Here is a 19,843-nt window from a genome sequence, read left to right on the forward strand (position 1 = left end):
AAAGCTGAGAATGAACTGAGGGTTGCGGGGGAGGGGGTAGGGGGGAAGACAGGTGGTGGTGATGGTGGAGGGCACTTGAGGGGAAGAGCACTGGGTGTTGTATGGAAAACAATTTGACAATAAAATATTATGGGGGAAAAAAAAAAGATGACACCAGATCACAGGCAACAGAAGAAAAAAAGACTTCAATCAAATGTTATCAAAATTCAAAGCTTTTGTGTATCACAGGACACTATCAAAACGTGAAAAGGGAAGAAAATATTTGAAAATCATTGATCTGATAAGGAATTTATATCCAGACTACTAACATTAGAAAATGCAAACCAAAACCACAATGACATACCACTTCACACTCATTAGAATGTGTGATCTATTATCATAAAGAATGAAAATAACAAGTGCTGAGGGGGGTATGGAGGAACCTGAACACCTGGGCACTGCCAGTGGGGCAGTAACATGGTGAAGTTGCTGTGGTTTCTGAAAAAGCTGAACACAATTTCATATTATCCAGCAGTTCCACTCCTGGGTGTACACTCAAAAGAACTAAAAAGTATAGAGTAACAGATACTTGTATACCAGTGTTCATTGCAGTGTTATTCACAAAAGGCAAAAAGTGTAAACACCCTAAGTGTCCATCAGCAATGAATAGACGAAATATGATCTGTACATTCAACGAAATATTATTCCATTATAAAAAGAAATGAAATTCTAACACATTACAACATGAATAAACTCTGAACACATGAGTGAAATAAGCCAGACCCAAAAGGGCAAATATTTTATGATCCACTTTTATGAGGAACCTAAAACAGACAAATTCATTCGGACAGAAAGGAAAATGGAGATTACAAGAGGCTGGTGTGAGAGAGAGTTACTGTTTAACAGATAGAAAGTTTTTGTTTAGGGTGATAAAAACATCCTAGAAATAGTGGTATATCAATTACACACTGTGAATGCAATTAAAGTCACTAAATGGTACACTTAAAAATGATAAATTTTACATTACGTATGTTTTGCCATAATTTAAAAAATGTAATTGGAAAAAAAGCCACTCAAGCCCTCTCTCTGCTTTGATTATTCTGTTTTTAAAATGGAGACTGAGTGGATCCTTATTTGTTTAGTTTTCTATTTGCTTTTGCCTGTCATAGAGCAAGTTGTTTTGGACATTCAAGTTTTCCCTTAAAGCCAGGATTAGCCAACTTTGATCTTCCGCTTATTTTTGTGAGTAAAATTTTATAGGTACACAGATGTTTGCATTAAAACAGCAAAGCTGAGTAGATGTGACAGAGATGACTTACAAAGTGTGAAATATTTACTTTTTGACCCTTTCCAAGAAACAGTTTACCACTCCTGCCTTACAAGATCAATACCAGTTTTTTGTTTTACCCTTTTAGATGAAAATATTTTAAATTATGTTTCACATTTACCTACCCTTTACAACTCAAAGTTGAACACTCTATGCAGTGACTCACGATTATCACTATTATAAACAGTTATCAAGCTGTGCTGTAAAAGAGCGAGTTCCTCAGGATTTATTAACGTGGATGTATCTGTCTTAATACTGTAGAGCTCTCCTCTTCTGGGGCTCTCTACTCACATTATTTGTTTCTTCTGGCTTTTCCCTTATCAGTAGTCACTTTTTCACTGTACTAGACTTACTCCTTCCTGTAAAGCCTTAAAAATAACCCAAGTATATTATGACTAGGCACAAACAAACAGAATCTAAACGAGAGCTTCTATGAATAACTTGGGAGGCTTTGGAACACAATTTTTGTCAGTCTGGAGGCTTCAGTTGGTTGTGTTTAGAATTTTAGCAGAAGAACTCCATGGGCAGATGCTACTGGAAAAGGAGGTACCGCATTCCAAATTAAAGATCAAATTACCTAATCCTGGGGTTCTCTGAATTCAAAGAAAAGAAACTGATGATACCAGAGCACTAGTAGAATACAAGTATTTAACATAATGAGAAATGTAAAAGTCTACAAGACTGGCCCCCAAACTTACTTTTAAAGTTTCAGGGATTAGACCATATGGTGTATGCTGACCCATTAATCATGAAACATATACTTAACATAGAAAGGTATGGCTTAGGTTTAGATTAAAAAGCTAAACAAATGAAAAATCAACAAAACCCAAAATATGTATGTATGTTTTGGATATGAGAAACAGGTAAGAGCTTAATTGCAAATAGTAAAAATTTCAGGAAATTTGTTAAGAATTATAAATATAAAGCCTATTAATGAGAAATAGATACAATTTGCTTCATTTAAAATGATTAACAAAATGAAAACACAACTCAAAACTTCCCTCACCCTTACCAGCAGGCCTCATGGACTTTGTAACACTGTAACAATTTTAAAAGCCTGCAGCCTTAGAAATGCAAACTAGACATGATACAAAATCACATTAGTCTATCTTGCGTGCTTAATTGTAGCATTCAAGAAATCTCAGAGCATGACAATGTACAAAACCAGCAGACGCCTTTCTGGAAGTCTACTCCCATGGCAGAGAAAGCCATTCTTTTTCTCTGTAGCCCTTCAACACTTCTCAAGTATCTCTTATGCTCTAATTTAAACTATAATTTATAGCATTAATGATACTGTACTATGAGATGATGTCTCTAGTAGATTCTCTCTTGAAAACAAGAAAAATCTATCTTCCTCCATCACTAGTTCTTTTAGGAAATATTTATTGAGAAACTTACAAAACCTGGGCCCTCTGGGCATTTTGGGTGTACAAAGACAAAACAAACAAAAGGCAGCTTTCCACAAGTAACTTAGACCTTGGAGAAGCTGGCTAGTGGACACCATGACAGAGATAAGCCTAAAGTGATGCGTGGACAGATGGAAGGCTGTCATTGCCCCAGACTGGGCTGGTGACACTGGCATGGTATTCTTCCAAGTCCGTGCAGAGCTGAACCGCAGACCCGGTTCTTTACCTCTGTGTCCCCAGAGCCTGGCCCACTGCTTCACCTCTAGTGAGTGCCTGACACTTTGTAATAAGCAAGCAGTTCTGGGGCTGTGGCAAATCTTCTTGAGGTGATAATGTGCAAATGTCCAGGGATAGAAGGCAAGAAATTAATCATTTAACCTTTAGTACAACTGAAGCCATGAATTCATAGTTTCCACCCTGCCTTCAGTTGCCTCCTGCATACTCGTCATCTCCGTGTCACACAGGTTTTTTCCCAGCAGCTACTGACCAAAAGTTTAAAGCTCTGATCTCTGGAGGTCAGAATCAGTCGGGTTTCCATGTTCCCAACAGCTGTTACAGGCTTTAAAAATTGACTTTCCTTTTAGGTTCTAGCTCATTTCAGAATCAAATGTACTAAAAATCTAATATTTAAGGTTTAAATTAAAAAAAAAAACCCAAAACTGCAGATGTTCAGGACACACAGCTTCAACTACACTTCTAAGTTTCAATCCTACAGATATTTTACTGCTTTTGTTTATTTATATTTAAAAGTGTTGTTTCCAGTCACTTAGAATTGAGGACTAATAGGAGGAATATGAGTTTTATTAAGTACTAGAATTCTGTAAGACAGACAACGCTGGACTGGGTGTATAATAACACTACAACAGAACATTGAAAGAACACATAACATAACCCATGGCGAAGACCAGGTTAACTCAGAGGACGGAAGAGCTAATCTACAAATTATCACCGGTATCTGCAATGACTGGAGCTAAAACACATGGTAAGGGCCGTCTATCCTTATGCTTCTGGCAATCGGCTGGCTGATTCATCACTAGATGGCTTCACAGAGAACAAACTTCCTCCTGCCCCGCAAGTCCCGCTATTGCAGAGTAGGAAATAACTGAGGTAGTATTCAGAGTATTAATCTTCACAGCTACAAATGCTTCCCTCCAATGTATGCGATTCTTATTTTCATAAAATGGTATCTACTGATGAATCCAGGTGAGAACTTCATCTGGTATCAGAAGGCATGAAAGGGTAACAAAGATCCTCAAGGGCTTGGCCCAGTACCTAGCTCTGTTTCCTGAATAAATATATAACAGGGAGAAAGAAAATGTGATTTTCATAACAAAATAAGTGAAAATTTGAAGGGAAAAAACCCCCCAAATTTCACTTCCTGAAACTGTCATTTAAGCCAGCAATAAAACTAGGTATTTGCCCAAAGGATACAAAGATAGTGATTTGAAGGGATATATGCACCTTGATGTTTAAAGCAGCACTATCAACTATAGTCAAATTATGGGGAAGAGCCCAAATGTCCATCAGACTGATACCTGGATAAAGATCTGGCATGTGTGCGAAATGGAATATTACTTAGCCATAGAAAAGACTGGAAGCTTGCCGTTTGCAACGATGTGCACAGAGCTGGTGAGTATATACAAAGTGAAATAAGTCAGAGAAAGATAAATACCATATGATTTCACTCATAAGTGGAATTTAAGATGCAAAACAGATGAACAAAGAGGTGGGGAGAGGCAAATCAGGAAAAAGACTTACAGACAGAACAAACTGAGGGTTGTTGAAGGGAGATGGTAGGGGTTGGGCTAGATGGGTGATGGGTACTAAGGAAAACACTTGTGATGAGGACTGGGTATTGTATGCATCACTAAATTCCATACCCGAAGCTAAGATTACTCTGTGTGTTAACTAAACGGAATTACAATAAAAACCTGAAGGAAAAGAAATAAGCAGTAAAGCTTATACATTAAAGTGAACTAAGCTGTTGCATTAACTGCCATACAGGCTTCTAGAACTTATACTGTGCCTTTGGAAATTTTCTTTTAATTAAGATTTTATTTGTTTAAAGCAGTTAAAGGTTCACAGTGAAATTCAGAGAAGGTAGAGATGTCCCACTGCCCCACCCTCACCCAGGCACAGACTCCCTCACTAGCGATGTCCTTCACCACAGTGATATATTTTTTACAACTGACGAACACACACTGACATATCATTATCATCCAAAGTCTGTCACTCACATTACAGTCACTCTTGGCACTGTTCGTTTTATGGAACAGATGTTTGATGACACAATGATGGATACTACATCCTTATGGTACCATGGAGTAATTTCACTGCCCCAAAAGTCCTGTGCTCTGCCTAGTCCTCTCTCCCCTGCAACCTCTGAACTTCCTATTGTCGCCATAGTTTTGCCTTTTCCAGAATGTCATAGAATTGGAATCATACATAGTATGTAGCCTTTTCAGATTGGCTTTCGCTTACTAATATGCATTCTGGTTCCTCCACATATTTTCATGACTTCATAGCTTGCTTCTGCTGAATAATATTCCATTGTCTGGATGGACCACAGTTTATGTGTACATCCACTTGCATCCAAGTTTTAGCAATTATAAGTCAAGCTTCTATTAATACCGTATCTTTTTATGCCATCACCCCAGGTACCCAAAGGTAACCGAATAAATTTTAAACAAATGCATAAATTCAAAGTTCATATTTCACATCTTCCCCCTAAATCTCTAGTGGAAAATATCCTTAACATTAAAGTCTCCGTCTTCAGGGAAAAAAATTAGGGTGGCATATCAGCTAAAGACTCAGGATCAAATAAGGGATAGCTATGACTGATCATATGTTATAAAATAAAACAGACCTAGTTATCTATAATCTTTTATTTATAATAGGTAGCATTTGCGGGCCACGTACCATGTACCAGACACCATTCTAAGAACTTCATTCATATACACATGCTCACATAACTGATTTTAACTATAAAAATTATGTAAGTTCTAGAAAATGGACATAAACACTATGTACCAATTATACCTGAGGATCCCACTTTGCAGAGCACACTAAAATGAATTAATCTATTTTTTTCATTCACAAGTATTTAAATATTAAGCACTAAAGGTGTTACTAAAGGTAACAGGAAGTGATGATTAACATAGAAAAAGTTCCTTTTCTCATCAAAGCAAAAAATAGACAAACAAGAGCTAAGTAAGTGAATAAGACAACTTAAGTGACCATGGGAAGACAGGAACATGCAAAGACAAAGAAACGGCATAATGTTAATAGTTTTAGTGTGTTGGGTGCTCAGGCTGGGTGGTCCAGGGAAACCTGAGAGAGGACATGTTAAAAAATTCAGCTCTGCTATATATTTAACTTGACCTGGAACAGATAATGAAAAATATACTCTTGGGAAAATTTTTTTCTTTTAAAGCTCCACCCCCATTTGAAACATACAGTTAATCCAAAATAAGAAGTCCACAGCTGTGCTTTTTTTGGATAATTACCAAGATACTTGTTCTACGCTCATGGGGACAGACTCGGTACTGGGAAATTTTCTGTTTTCATATACTCCTACTTACTTTGAAATAAGTGCTGCAAATTTTACCTTTATCATCTGCCATATACATTAATTAAAAAAAACAAAGCAAATTATTGAGAAAAGAGGTATTGAGAAAACTAATTTATAACTTTCACCTAAAATTAACATTAAAGTGTGAAAATTCTTTTCACAAAGAAAAAAAAGGAAGAGAACATTCCAATATTAATAGTCATATATTCTGTATCAGAGTTTATTACATATTACCAAAAGAAGACTTAGTTTGGATAAAAAAAAAAAGCTAGCGATTTAATAGACATTCCTTCTCAACATTTTATAAGATGCTCAAAGAAAATGCTTGAGAAAACAAGTATACATTTCCATAAATTATCTAGGCATTAAAAAGTTCTTGCCAAGTTATTTCTGCCAGTTCATGAGAAATGCTAAGTCTCACTTTCTTCCTTTTGTAGAACTGCACAACTTTGCTGTTTTACACCAACAAAGCAATTAAGACTTTGACTCAGGGGTGTCTGGGTGGCTCAGTCAGTTAAGTGTCCAACTCCTGATTTCGGCTCACGTTCATCAGTTCCAGCCCTGCGTCAGGCTCCACGCTGTCAGTGCTTGGGATTCTCTCTATCTCGCCCCTGCTAGTGCTCTCTCTCTTTCTCTCAAAATAAATAAATTAATAATTAAAAAAAGACTCAGATTCAAACATTTACCAGCTACCTTCGCTGTGCTAAGAGCTCACGCTCTCAGGGTTCATTTAACTCCCAGAACACACATGTGAGAATTGTCTTTCCCTTCAAGAAAGCTGAAGTTCAATGACTTACCCACGGTCACAAATCTAGTAGGAGTAAACAGGAGCCACAGGAGCCACCTGGATCCAAACCTGGGCTTTCACATACCAAGTTCTGGGCTTTTCCCCACAACCACAGTCTCCTTCATATTGTCCTCTAGTATACCTCACAATGATGCTAGCAATAACAATTCCTACAAACTCAGATTTGGTGTAAGACTTCGAGTATTTCTGAAAAGAAATATATATTTTACCTGGTAACATGTTCTCTGACACTATCTTTCTGAGCCATAAACACTGAATGCTCATGCAAAACTCAGCCTGTTTTTAATCTACCTCTTATCCTCCTGGTTGGCCACCAGCAGGCTCCAAGACTGCCTCCCTCAAACATCTGTAGACAAGAATCAAAAATCAGCTGACTCAACTGGAGGAATGAGGCAAATTTAGTAAACAGGGTACAGCATGGATCAGAAACCTAGAACCTGAAAGAACAGTCAACTATCTCCAGACTCATTGAACAACAGTGATCTGAAAAACTTAGGTCACTTATCACTAGGAGCAGGAAAAGGTGCACAAAGCAGTTTAAAGGACTGAATACAGACTCTATGGGGGACGAGAGGTAGGCAGGATGAGCTGAAGGTCTGTAAGGCCCTGAAAGCCAAATGTTTTGATTCTCCATTCCTAAGTCAATAATTCTTAGTTGACACCAATTTCTCTTATTTCTAATGGATTTCACAATATCACTGCCTAATGTGCCCTTTAAAAACGGCTCCTGCTCACGATTACTACCTCAACTCAACCACAGGGCCAGCACAACACGTGAGACTATAATCATTCCTCAAACTGCAGAATAAAGAATCTTGAGTAAGTATGTTAAAAGCAAGGATATATATGTATCATAAATGTGCTTATTTATTGCCTAACAACTTATTAATAGCCTGTATTATGCACTATTTCTTTTCACCTTCATGTAAAATTATAATGCTCAAAAATATCTCTATAACAGTACTCTGCAGTGTAACTGTGCTTATGGAAAGGTTTTCTATCTACACTGTCCCATGTATTAACAACTAGCCAAATGGTAACCTTTGAGCACTTGAAATACAAACAGCAAAAATGCATCTTTGAAAATTTAATATTAATTTAAATTTAAATGTTCACATATTGCTAGTGGCTATCTCAGCTTACTCAGCCCTACACAAACAGGCATCACATGATTACTTATACTAATAGATGGCTTTAGTTATATATTTTATACCTACAGAATATAAACTCGCAGATTAGGCTGATAAAAAATAACTTATGTTGGGAAGAAAAATTCTGATCTGACTATAACAGCATAAAAAGCTTCATATTTTCATTTATGAAGATATATAGCATTCATGTAAATTAGTAAGTTACATAAGCAATCAAGCCTATTTCTTGGTCAAAACTTTTCAACAGTCATTTCAACTGTGACTCTAAGTCTATTCTTTCTTTTCTTTTTAAAAAAAATTTTTTTATGTTTTTTATTTATTTTTGAGAGAGAGAGAGAGAGAGAGACAGCATGAGCAGGGGAGGGTCAGAGAGAGAGGGAGACACAGAATCCAAAGCAGGCTCCAGGCTCTGAGCTGTCAGCACAGAGCCTGACGCGGGGCTCGAACTCACGAACCATGAGATCATGACCTAAGCCGAAGCTGAAGCTGGACGCTTAACCAACTGGGCCACCCAGGCGCCCCAAGTCTATTCTTTCATATCACAATTAATTAGATTAGAGATGCTTAATTACATTATTATTTACCAGAATATATGCCATTAAGTATGTAATAGTTTGCTGGAAACATTTTGTAGCATGAATATATCTGAGAAAGCAATTCTTTTAAAAGGGAGGGAATCCACAGGCGCAGCTAAAGACTAATTGACATTCATTTCATTTGGAGAAGAGCTCTCCACGTTTGAGGATAATAAGTAGCTACAACAGATTAAAAGACATTGGGTTTTTTTTGTTTTGTTTCTGAGAGAGAGAGAGAGAGAGAGAGAGAGAGAGAGAGATCGCAGAGGGATGGGGAGGGAAGGAGGGAGGGAGTGAGAGAGAAAATCCCAAGCAGGTTCCACGCTCAGTGCAGAACCTGACACAGAGTTCAAGGCCACGACCCTAGGATTAGGACCTGAGCTGAAATCAAGAGTTGGACACTCAAAAGACTGAGCCACCCAGGTGCCTCAGATACTGGTATTTTTAAGAACAATGATTGATAGGAGATAATAATGAGTCCAAATGAATATCACGATACATGTAAAAAAAAAAAAGTTTACTTTGTCTCTCTTCAATCCTATCATTCTTTTCTCCTCTATTCAGCCTTTTCCCCCCTTTTCTCCATGTCTATGTGCCACTGCATACCACAGACATCCTTCCAATCCTGACTCTCTCTTTTTGTGTCTAAATGGGCCCAAAACAAAAAACTGAAGAATATTCTGAAATTTTCACATACACTATATTGCTTTAAAAGTAGTGAGTAACCTGAGAAATAACAGAGTTTAAGTCTTATTTTTTACAAATGAGACAATAAGATTAAAAACTTGTTCAATGTCATCTAGCTATAATATCAAAACTAAAGTGGGGATCTAATTCCTTGTGCAAAGTACTCTTTTTTTCACACCATGTCGACAAAGTGTGTAATGTGTGTGTATGTGTGTGTATTTACCCTAAGATCAGGAAACAACCTCAAAAGTCATCTGTGACAGAAAATAACTAAGCCAGCTGGCTTTTCCGGAGCAGATTTCTGATGACAGTATTTATTAAATAAATGATATAGATGTTTTACTTTATAAAACACACTGAGGCTTATACAAATGACTATCTCAAAACATTTGGTTCCTGTCTTCCTGCAACCCCCATTTTTTTCCTGCAATTTTGCAACTTTTAACAGAAAAACAGTTCCCTATAACTGCAATAGAGATAAAATCATGTCACACTACTAAAAACCAATCTATGGGGCAAATAAGCAAAAGGAAAAATAAACATTAAATTAATGAAAACCCTATTGAGATTCCTATTGTTAATTTTAATTTATTTAACATTTATTTATTTATTTAGATAGAGAGAGGGAGGGAGGGGCAGAGGAAGAGGGAGAGAGAGAATCTCAAGCAGACTCCTCAATGTTCAGGACATGGGGCTGGATCTCACAGAGGGTGAGAGATCCTGACCTGAGCCGAATCCAAGAGTCAAACGCTTAAGTGACTTAGCCACCCAGACATCCTTATTATTTTTTTTAGAGAGAGAGAGAGAATGCATGTGAACAGAGGAGAGGGGCAGAGGGAGAGAGAGAGAACCTTAGGCAGGCTCCACACATCTCTTGGAACCTGACAAAGGGCTCAATCCCATGACCCTGGGTTCACAACCTGGGGTGAAAACAAGGGTCGGATACTCAACCGACTGAGCCACCCAGGCGCCCTTCTATTGTTAAATTTCTTATTTGAACTAGTTTATTGCTTCCATTAGCTCTTTGAGAATCTTATAAAAAGGTATGACAATATTGCATTTCATCGATATATAATTACTTCCATATTCATTTCCTATGGGGACTTGGATCAGATATTTTCATATGATCAAATAAAAATATTCAAAATATAAAAAGAAGTAAATAGTTTTGTTCCCATTAAGTGCCTAGAGACTCTGATTTATAAACATTTTAGTTATTCTTCCCTGCTCTGGACATTAGCCCTTATTCTGTCCCATTTTTTTAATGTTTTTTTAATTTATTTTTGAGAGAGAGAGAGAGAGAGAGAGCGAGCGAGCATGAGCAGGGGAGGGGCAGAGAGATGCAAACATAGAATCTGAAGCAGGCTCCAATCTGAGAACCATCAGCACAGAGCCTGATGTGGGGCTCAAACCCATGAACCGTGAGATTATGACCTAAGTCGAAGTCGGACGCTGAACTGACTGAGCCACCTAGCTGCCTGTCCTTATTTTTGACATTGAAATATGTTTGATAAAAATTTACTTTTGCTTCTTCATTTATGCTGGATCAACACAGGTGTACCCAAATTCTTGTATTTTTTAAGAAGTGATTTTGATCATTATATTTGAACTCTGTCGAACAGTAATCTTCCTTTAAAATTTTTTTAAAAATGTTTACTTATTTGTGTGTGAGAGAGAGAGAGAGAAAGAGAGAGAGAAAGAGAGAGCGCACGTGCAACCATGAATGGGGGAAGGGCAGAGAGAGGGGGAGACACAGAATCCGAAGAAGACTCCAGGCTCTAAGCTAGTTAGCACAATGTGGAGTTGGAACTTAAAAGCCATGAGATCATGACCTGAACCGAAGTCGGATGCCCAACCAAATGAATCACCCAGGTGCCCCAGTAATACTATTTAGAGTCATAAGGTATACATACATATCAGAAAACTCAAAACAGCAAACCAGAAAGTAATTTTATAACAGAATTCAGTTCCCATATTAGTAAATTTAAACTTCCAAGACCAATGTAACTTTTGGATTTTGAACATGATACCCTTAGATAGCAAGCAACTCATTTTGGAAAGTAGGTTTACTATTTATAAGAAATGCTATTTTCTGTTAAGAAAACATCTAATCCAGCTCTTATAAGTAGAGCTGCTTGCACACACAGCAAAGTTAGATATAAAATACAAATGCCCACTAGAATCTAAGGATATCTTAGCCTTTCAGAATGCTATACCCTAAAATTATTGACCTTTTCAAAAAAGGTGTTAATGTTTACTGTACGTTGCAAGAACTAATTCTGTTTTAAAGTAAGTTTCTGCATCTGAGAATTTGTTGCTACAACAGAATTGCTAAAAATGTGTTTTAAAGTGAATTACTAGAAAGCATAAAATTTTTCAGCACCTGGGTGGCTCAGTCAGTAAAGTGGCCAACTCTGGATTTTGGCTCAGGTCATGATCTCATGGGTCATGAGACTGAGCCTCGTGTCAAGTTCTGTGCTGAGCGTGGAGCCTCCTTGAGAATCTTAATCTCAATCAATCAATCTCTCTCTCTCTCTCTCTCAAAATTATATAAACTTTATTCAAAAAAGTATGAAATTTTATTTTAAATCTTGAGAAAAATAAAGTACAGATATCGTAGTTCATTTAAGGGAGCTTTCTTTCCTTCCATTTAGGGCCAGACTTTAAAGAATAGTCTGTATTTGGTAATTCTACTTTGTTGCCTTTCAACTACTGTTGAACTTACCCTTTGTACTGATGTTTTATGGAGTTTCTGTCCTCCCTCTTCCTCTCAACCACCTTATCAACTATGGTCAACTATGCCCTCTTGGGGCACCTGGGGGCTCAGTCAGTTAAGTGTCCAGCTTTGGCTCAGGTCATGATCTCATAGTTTGTGAGTTCGAGCCCCGGGTTGGACTCCGTGCTGACAGCTCAGAGCCTGGAGCCTGCTTTGGATTCATTCTCTCTTTGCTCCTCCCCCACTTGTGCTCTGTCTCTGTCTCTCAAAAATAAATTAAAAAAAAAAGTAAAAAAAAAAATCCTCCTAAATTGCTAAAAATCCAATGACCTTTAACATTCCTATCTTACTTCACCTGCCAATATCTTTGATCATTCTCGCTGCTTAGAAACATCACTTTAGTTTCCTCCCATTTCAATGGCTACTCCTTAAGCTCTTTCAAAGTCTACTTTTTCTTTAAATCCCTGTTTTTTAGGGCCCAAAACATGATCCCTTTGAGACTTCTTTAAAGCCACTGGATTTCAAATACTGCTTATTATATTAAGTCACACATCTAAATAAACTGCAACTCAAGACTTCTTTTATAAGATGCAGACCTTATCTCTAATTAATTTTCAGTTCAATGTCCCCACTGGCTCCTCAGAATCAATTTTAAAAAATGGAATCCTTTTTTTTTTTCCTCATTTTTTCCCCCTATCTTGCTGAAAGGTATTACCAACCACCCAGGTACTCTCTCTCCCAACCTCCGTTTATTTAGATAAGTCACTGATGTTTATTATGAAAATGTATATTTTCCAATTCCTCAAAAAGACCTCTCAAGTGTGGACTGACTGGAGTGACAACAGGGACAAAAGGGACAAGGGGGAAGGGCTGTAATTGGGAAGAGCAAAGAGAAAAATAGATGCTAGAGCACAGAAATATGTAATATGCTGAGACTGCTGAGACTGGAGCAAAAAAGTACAAACGGGGCCCGAGAAAGAGAGAGGAAACAGCACGTCAGACATTAGAGATCCTAGTGAGGCGGGGCGCCTGGGGGCTTGGCCAGTTAAGCCTCTGACTTCGGTTCCGGTCATGATCTCACAAGTCATGATCTCACAGTTCATGAGTTTGAGCCCCATGTCAGGCCTGCTTCAGATTTGGTGTCTCTCTCACTCTCTGCCCCTTCTCCGTTCATGCTCTGTCTCTCTCTTGCCCTCTCAAAAAATAATTAAACATAAAAAAAAAAAAGAAATCCTAGTGATGAAAACAGATACCTGAGAAGCAGATGAAAGAAATGGTTTTAAGGTAGCATTCTCTGATGAAATATTCATCTTATCATATACCTCATCTAATATCTTTGGGGGGAGTGGGTACAGCTTTGCAATTAATCTAAACTCCAGTAGCAAAAAGGTACCAGATTCCATTAACAAATTACGTTCTGAATGTTACAATAATTACTAGACATTCTTCTACTGGATACCAAATAATCCCATCCCACTGTCCTCAACCAAATTTCTAAATTTTACTTCTTTTACTCTTCATTTAATTGCATTCTATTTGTTCCCACCTCTATACTTTAGAAGCTTTAGAAAAACTGTGGGTTCTGTATAGTAGATTGTTAACCTTCTAGAATTTGTTATGTACCACTTAGAATCACAGAGTTCAACCATGCTGTCGTACGTAAAGCAGAGGCTCTTATTTTTACTGAATAGCCCAACACTGAATTCTTCATGTACGCTAGTGGGAGAATATTGGAAGCAGAAGGTAGTGAGATGTAGAACTTAAATACTTTATTCTTGGATTTGCTACTGAAGAAAACAGTAGAATCACTACATGAGGGAAACAGTGTCTGCTTCCTTCATGAGCTCTTCAGCTTTAACAAAAGTCAAACTGTTTTACCATTCCTCTTTGAAAGTACACATACACGCGCACGCGCGCACACACACGCGCGCACACACACACACACACACACACACACACACACACACACACACATATATCCCTTGTCCCTAACCTCCCAGAGAGACAGCTCAGCGTCAGAGTTAATTCTGTCAGCCAGCTATTTACAAAAAACCTGGGTTCAATAACACTACTGCAATAGAAAAGAATGTATTTCATATTTGAAGTGTGCTGTTTAATTTGATGGTGGCTGTTAAAAAATATTTCAATAGCACCTTCAGAAAACTTAAAACTGAAACAATTTTGAATGATTTAAGAGGCTTTCTTATACACACACACACCTGCAGTTTACACAGGAAAATCCAAATGTAAGATGCACGCATGAATACACTTGGATATATGGCCTGAGGTGTGAAAACACTAACACAATGTTAATGGTAGAATCAAATGGTAGGTATGTGAGTACTCGCTATGAAATTCTTTCAATTCCTCTATATTTGAGATAAACCACAAACACACAGACCCTTGTAACTAAGACAACACATCTTATAAATTAAGTCTAATGAAAGAGAGAACACTTTAAAAAGTAACCTCTGAGAACACTATATATATAAAAATCTAAGGAATGTACCCAAAGCTGAAGTGAGAAAAAATTTAAAGCCTTATAAGTGTTTTCTACTAAACTGGAAAAAATAAACTTATCCAACAAACTAGTAGAGTTTAAAGATTTAAAAAATTAATGAATTAAAAACACAAGGATAAAAATGATAAATCAGAAGCTCACTCTTTAAAAAGTTTTAAAATCCCTAGCAGAAGTCTTTCTTCATCATAAACAATTGGCTTTGTAATAAAAAGATATAACCACAGGGGTCTCCTAGGTAGCTCAGTCAGTTAATCATCCTACTCTTGATTTTGGCTCAGGTCTCACGGTCTGGGAGATCCAGGTCGGGCTCTGCGCAGACAGTAAGGAGCCAGCTTGAGATTCTCTTTCCCTCTCCGTCTCTCCCTAGGTAACAAGCATGCACACTCTCTCTCTCCCTCTCCCAAAATAAATAAATTAAAAAAATGCTAAAGTTATAGCAATGAACATGATTTTTTAAATTTGTAAAATAACTACAACTCTGTGCTTCTAAATTTTAAAATCTCAAGTGAATAAACTTCTGGGAAAATGAAAATGGTGTAATTGACTAAAAAAAATAGGTAGGAACTTGAACAGATCTGAAAATACTATCAAAACTAAGTCCCCCAAATATACAATGGACTATCACTCAGCCACAAAAAAGAATGAAACCTTCCCCTTTGCAACAACATGGATGGATCTAGAGGGTATAATGCTAAGGTAAATCAGTCAGAGAAGACAAATACCGCTAAGATTTCACTCGTATGTGGAACTGAAGAAACAAAACAAGGGGAAAAAAAAAAAGACAAACCGAAAATCAGACTCTTACCTACAGAGAAGAAACAGGTGGTTGGGGGGGGGGGGTGCGAATCAAGGGGATTAAGAGTGCACTCACTGGGAGGAGCACTGAGCAATGTACAGAAATGTCGAATCACTATATTGTACAGCTGAAACTAATATAACATTGTGCATATACAAGACTAGAATTAAAATAAAAATTTCAGAAACAAAAATCAGGCCCCCAAAACCTGCCCCATAGTCCTCTGTCATGTTTCAGATCATAAAAAAATCATTAAACTCTGTTTAACCTTAATCAAAAGCTCAAAAGGAATTTTTCAAATGGGCTTGACAAAATAATTCTAAAACATATCTGGAAAAAATAAGCATGCAAGGACACAGCAAATCCTGTTAAAACCAGTATAGTGTAAAGAGAACAGTCTGTCCATTTATAAATAGACATTTAAACCTATGTTATAAAACAGCAATAATTTAGTAGTGCAGGGATAGGTAGACAGGTAGATGGAATAAAAGATCCAGAAATAAACCTGTGCACCCTAAAAGAACACTTCACATTGTACCAGATAATGAGCTACGCAATACACGGTTCTAGGACCAACGGTGCACATGCACGTGTCTCCTCTCTCCTCTCCCCCCTCTCTTCTCTCCATCTACATATATGTATGTCCTATATATATATACCTGCTGAATACATTTTAGAGGAAATAACACATCTGCACATATTCACATTATAAACTCTATAAGAATATAAGTATGTATGTAATAAAACTTTGTGCGATGCTATTACTTCAGAAAGGAAAAAGAGAAAGAGAAATACCCAAATTAAAATCTTTGTTGGGTAAAAATAACAAATATAAGAAGGAAAATGACAATCTGGGTAAAATATTTACAACATATGACTTATAAAGGAATTGTTACAACTATATACAATGAAGGTAAGTAAATTACAAATTTGGTAACATGGACTCCTATACCACCATGAAGAATTAGTCAGAAAGTTTAATCTCATGATAAAATATTACCAGATTAAACCAGAATTGACAAGAGTATGTAACAGTGGCATCAAAGGCTAACGGGATTACAAGAGAGTATTCTTCCTAACATAATGATATTTTCTAAATACTCTACAATAGACAAAAATTAGTTTTGTAAAATGAAAAATAAAAGCATGAATAAACAAGGTGGCCTTTCATTTGCAATGCAATTTATCCAATGAGAAGTGTTTACCGAGCCACCAGAGCAAATAATAACATAGGGTCCTCGAGATAGATATTTTGAAGTTACAGTCCTACTGCCTCATATAGTCTTTATTGCTTAACTATTGCTGAAAGTCCTCTATTTGCAATATTCCTTTTCCACTGTCTCCTCAATTCAGTGTCTAGCTGGCTGCCGTGAAGACCCCAGCAACCCGAACAACTCGAGTTTGTACTTTACTCCTCCATGGGAGAGGTGACAAACCCTCAACCAGGAAAACGTCTTCAGGAAAAGAAGAAGTTCCTTGTGGGCCTGGAACAAGAAGGCCACCTGCTTACTTTCCGATTTCGATGGCACGGAGACACTCTGCCTAGAGCTAATGGACGCGTGTAGGACTTGGGGGGAAAATTATCCTCTCAGCCTCTTTCCCACATCATGTCTTTCTCTCCAAGAACATGAAAATATTGTGCAAAACTGCCTTATGGGGATGAAATGAAGCAGCAGAAAACTATTCCTACAGTGTCTGATTTCTATTCCTCACCCCAACACTACTGAGTGGTGCTACATTTGGGGCAACGGGAGGAGATTCCTCCCTGCAACCATCCCTCTCATCTGCCTTTCCTCTACCTCCTTTGTCTTTCAAATAAACCTCTGAGGTGGACTGCCACTGGTGTTACTTTATGGATGAAGAAACCAAACTTTTGAAATTAAGTGATATGTTCAAGAGGACACTTGAGTCCATCCTGATGGCAAGTTCTTCTGACGGAGCAGCACGGTCTCTCCTGTTCAAGCCCTGGGAGCGGCCGCAGCCACATCCGTCCAGGGTGGAGCCAGGGCCTATGTACACATCAAACTGTGTTCAGGACTATAGATCTAGCAGTTTCTGGGGAGAATAACTGTGAACATCCCCAGATGTTAGTAAGAACTAAACAAAAAGCGGTCTAACGAAATTTTGTCATAGACAGCTTACAAGGAGTGTTTGGGTGATTAAAAGCAGTAGAGTTTGACTGAACATCCCTTATCTCTGAAAATACTTCCTTCACTTGGCTTCTGGGCCAGCACACTATTACCTCCCTGGAGACTTTTCCATCCTTCTGGGGAGCTCCTTCTCTCTTGCTAAGTTTTCACTCCTGAGGAATAGCAGGTCTCAATTCTTGGACCTCTTCTCAAAGTAAATGATGTCTTACAATCCTATGGCTTTAAATATGGTCTACTGGTGATGTTTGAGATTTGAATATCTTCAGTCTGAATTCCAGACTTGTATATTGCACTGTCTACTTAATAGCTCGCTCCACTTGGATGTTAATAGACATTTTAAACTTAACATGAAAAAAAACTCAAAACCTTGACTTTCACCATCTCCACCATTATCACTGGTCGAAACCATTAACATCTTAGTATGGATTACTCCAATTGTCTCTTAGCTCATCTCCCTGTTCCCATTCTTTCCCCATCCAGTCTTCTCCTCCACAAAACAGCCAGAACCACATTTCTAAATGTAATGCAATTATTTTGTTATTCCCTTGCCAAAGCATTTGAAATAAATCAAACCAAGCAATCTCTATCCAGCCTCATTTCCTCCTATTCTTCCTTCCTCCCTGTTCACTCACTTTTGGCCAGTGGTCTCTACTCACCAAATTCACCCACCCCATTGCTGTCTCAGGACCACTGTAGTCCAACTACACACCTCCAGGGCTTACTTCCTCACCTAACAGTCTAGTAGTCTAATAGTCTAATAGTTTAGTCTCTGCTAAACATTGCCTCAGAGAGCAGTATTCCTTATCCACTCCTAAAACGGGAGCTCTCCAGGTACAGAATATTGTCTAAAGAGGTTGTCTTTTGTATAAAAGAAGGGAGGTAGATTAAGAATATACATTATATTCGTCTAAACTGAAAAAAAATTCACTGGAATGATACACAAGAAATAATAAAAAGTTATCTACTGGATTAGAATAAGTGGTAACTCAGCAGACAAGGTGAGAGGTATGAGGATTTTTCACATTATTTGTTAAGTTTGACTTTTTTGAGCCATTTGAATGTTCTACTGAATGACTACTTAAAAATAAATGAAAACCAGCAGTCCTCCATCACAGTCTACCGCTTTACTATGAATTTTCTTTGTAACTCCTATGCCTACTTGACTTGCTATTTTACAATGATCTGTATCACCCGCCAGACTGGAAGCTTTAACTGGTACTGGAGAATCGAATGGTTTTCTCCTTAACTAAAAACAAATAAAAAACCATGAAAATGGTTTTCATTATCTTTGTGTTGTCTCTTTTCTTAAGCATATCTTATTTATGTTACATTGATTCTATTTATAAATTTGCATGGCTTTGTCCTTGGCTATATCCAGTACATGGCCAGGATGAAGACATAAGAGGGCTGGTATGTTAAATTTATAAGGGTCTAGAAGCCAGGAAGGGAAGCTAATCCCTTGGATGACAGAATCATGATTCAACAAGATCTCAACCAATTTTAACTATGGCTACATTCAAGGACATGATGCTTGAAAGAGTAAAACATTGCTTCTAAAAGTCATCTATGTGTACATATAGAATGGGAGAAATCTTAACATAAAAAAGACACTAGCTTATGATCAGTGCATCAGTGGTTTCTAAACAGATTTTTCAAAAAACAAAATGAGAAACAACATAAGGTTGCCAACTTTTTATCGTTCATTTAAGAACCAAACCAATACAAAAAACCCAAGGGAAATATTAAAAGAAATTTAACACATATTATCATTTCATAAAGAAAGTAGAAATACAGAATCTCAAATAATCCCTTGAATTGTATAAATATGACTTGAAAACCATATATTTCTCTTTTTTTGTTTAAAAGATGTTTTTTGTTTAGCTATGTTTATTAAAGAGTTAACATAATTTTAGACTGTAAACACAAGTGTATAGCTTGAATTAAAGAAAGGGATAATTTGACTACACTGTATTTAGACTGTAATCAGAGAACTAAATATAAAAATGAGATCGGAACAAAAGAACAGCATTGACAAGACTGAGTGTAGCTGACAGAGATGAGAAAAGTAAAGAAAACAGCGTCACGTGAAGTTGTAAGGTTGTAGTATTTAACTCCGAAGAGAGCCAACCTGGTAGAGGAAAACCTTACTGTAGCCT

At 37.4% G+C, this 19,843-nt stretch overlaps 1 protein-coding gene and 1 long non-coding RNA gene across 11 annotated transcripts in view; one reads left to right on the forward strand and one right to left on the reverse strand.

Annotated features, from left to right (window-relative positions):
• CEP170 (centrosomal protein 170) overlaps window positions 1-19,843 on the reverse strand; it is a 127,983-nt gene that overhangs the window by 96,090 nt on the left and 12,050 nt on the right. The window lies entirely within an intron of this gene.
• Window positions 13,440-17,376, forward strand: LOC115287976. Its single transcript, XR_003906752.1, has 2 exons — window positions 13,440-13,504; window positions 16,891-17,376. It is a non-coding gene; the product is annotated as an uncharacterized LOC115287976 (long non-coding RNA).

Source organism: Suricata suricatta, chromosome 3 (assembly GCF_006229205.1).
Source record: "Suricata suricatta isolate VVHF042 chromosome 3, meerkat_22Aug2017_6uvM2_HiC, whole genome shotgun sequence".
NCBI classification, from domain to species: Eukaryota; Metazoa; Chordata; class Mammalia; order Carnivora; family Herpestidae; genus Suricata; species Suricata suricatta.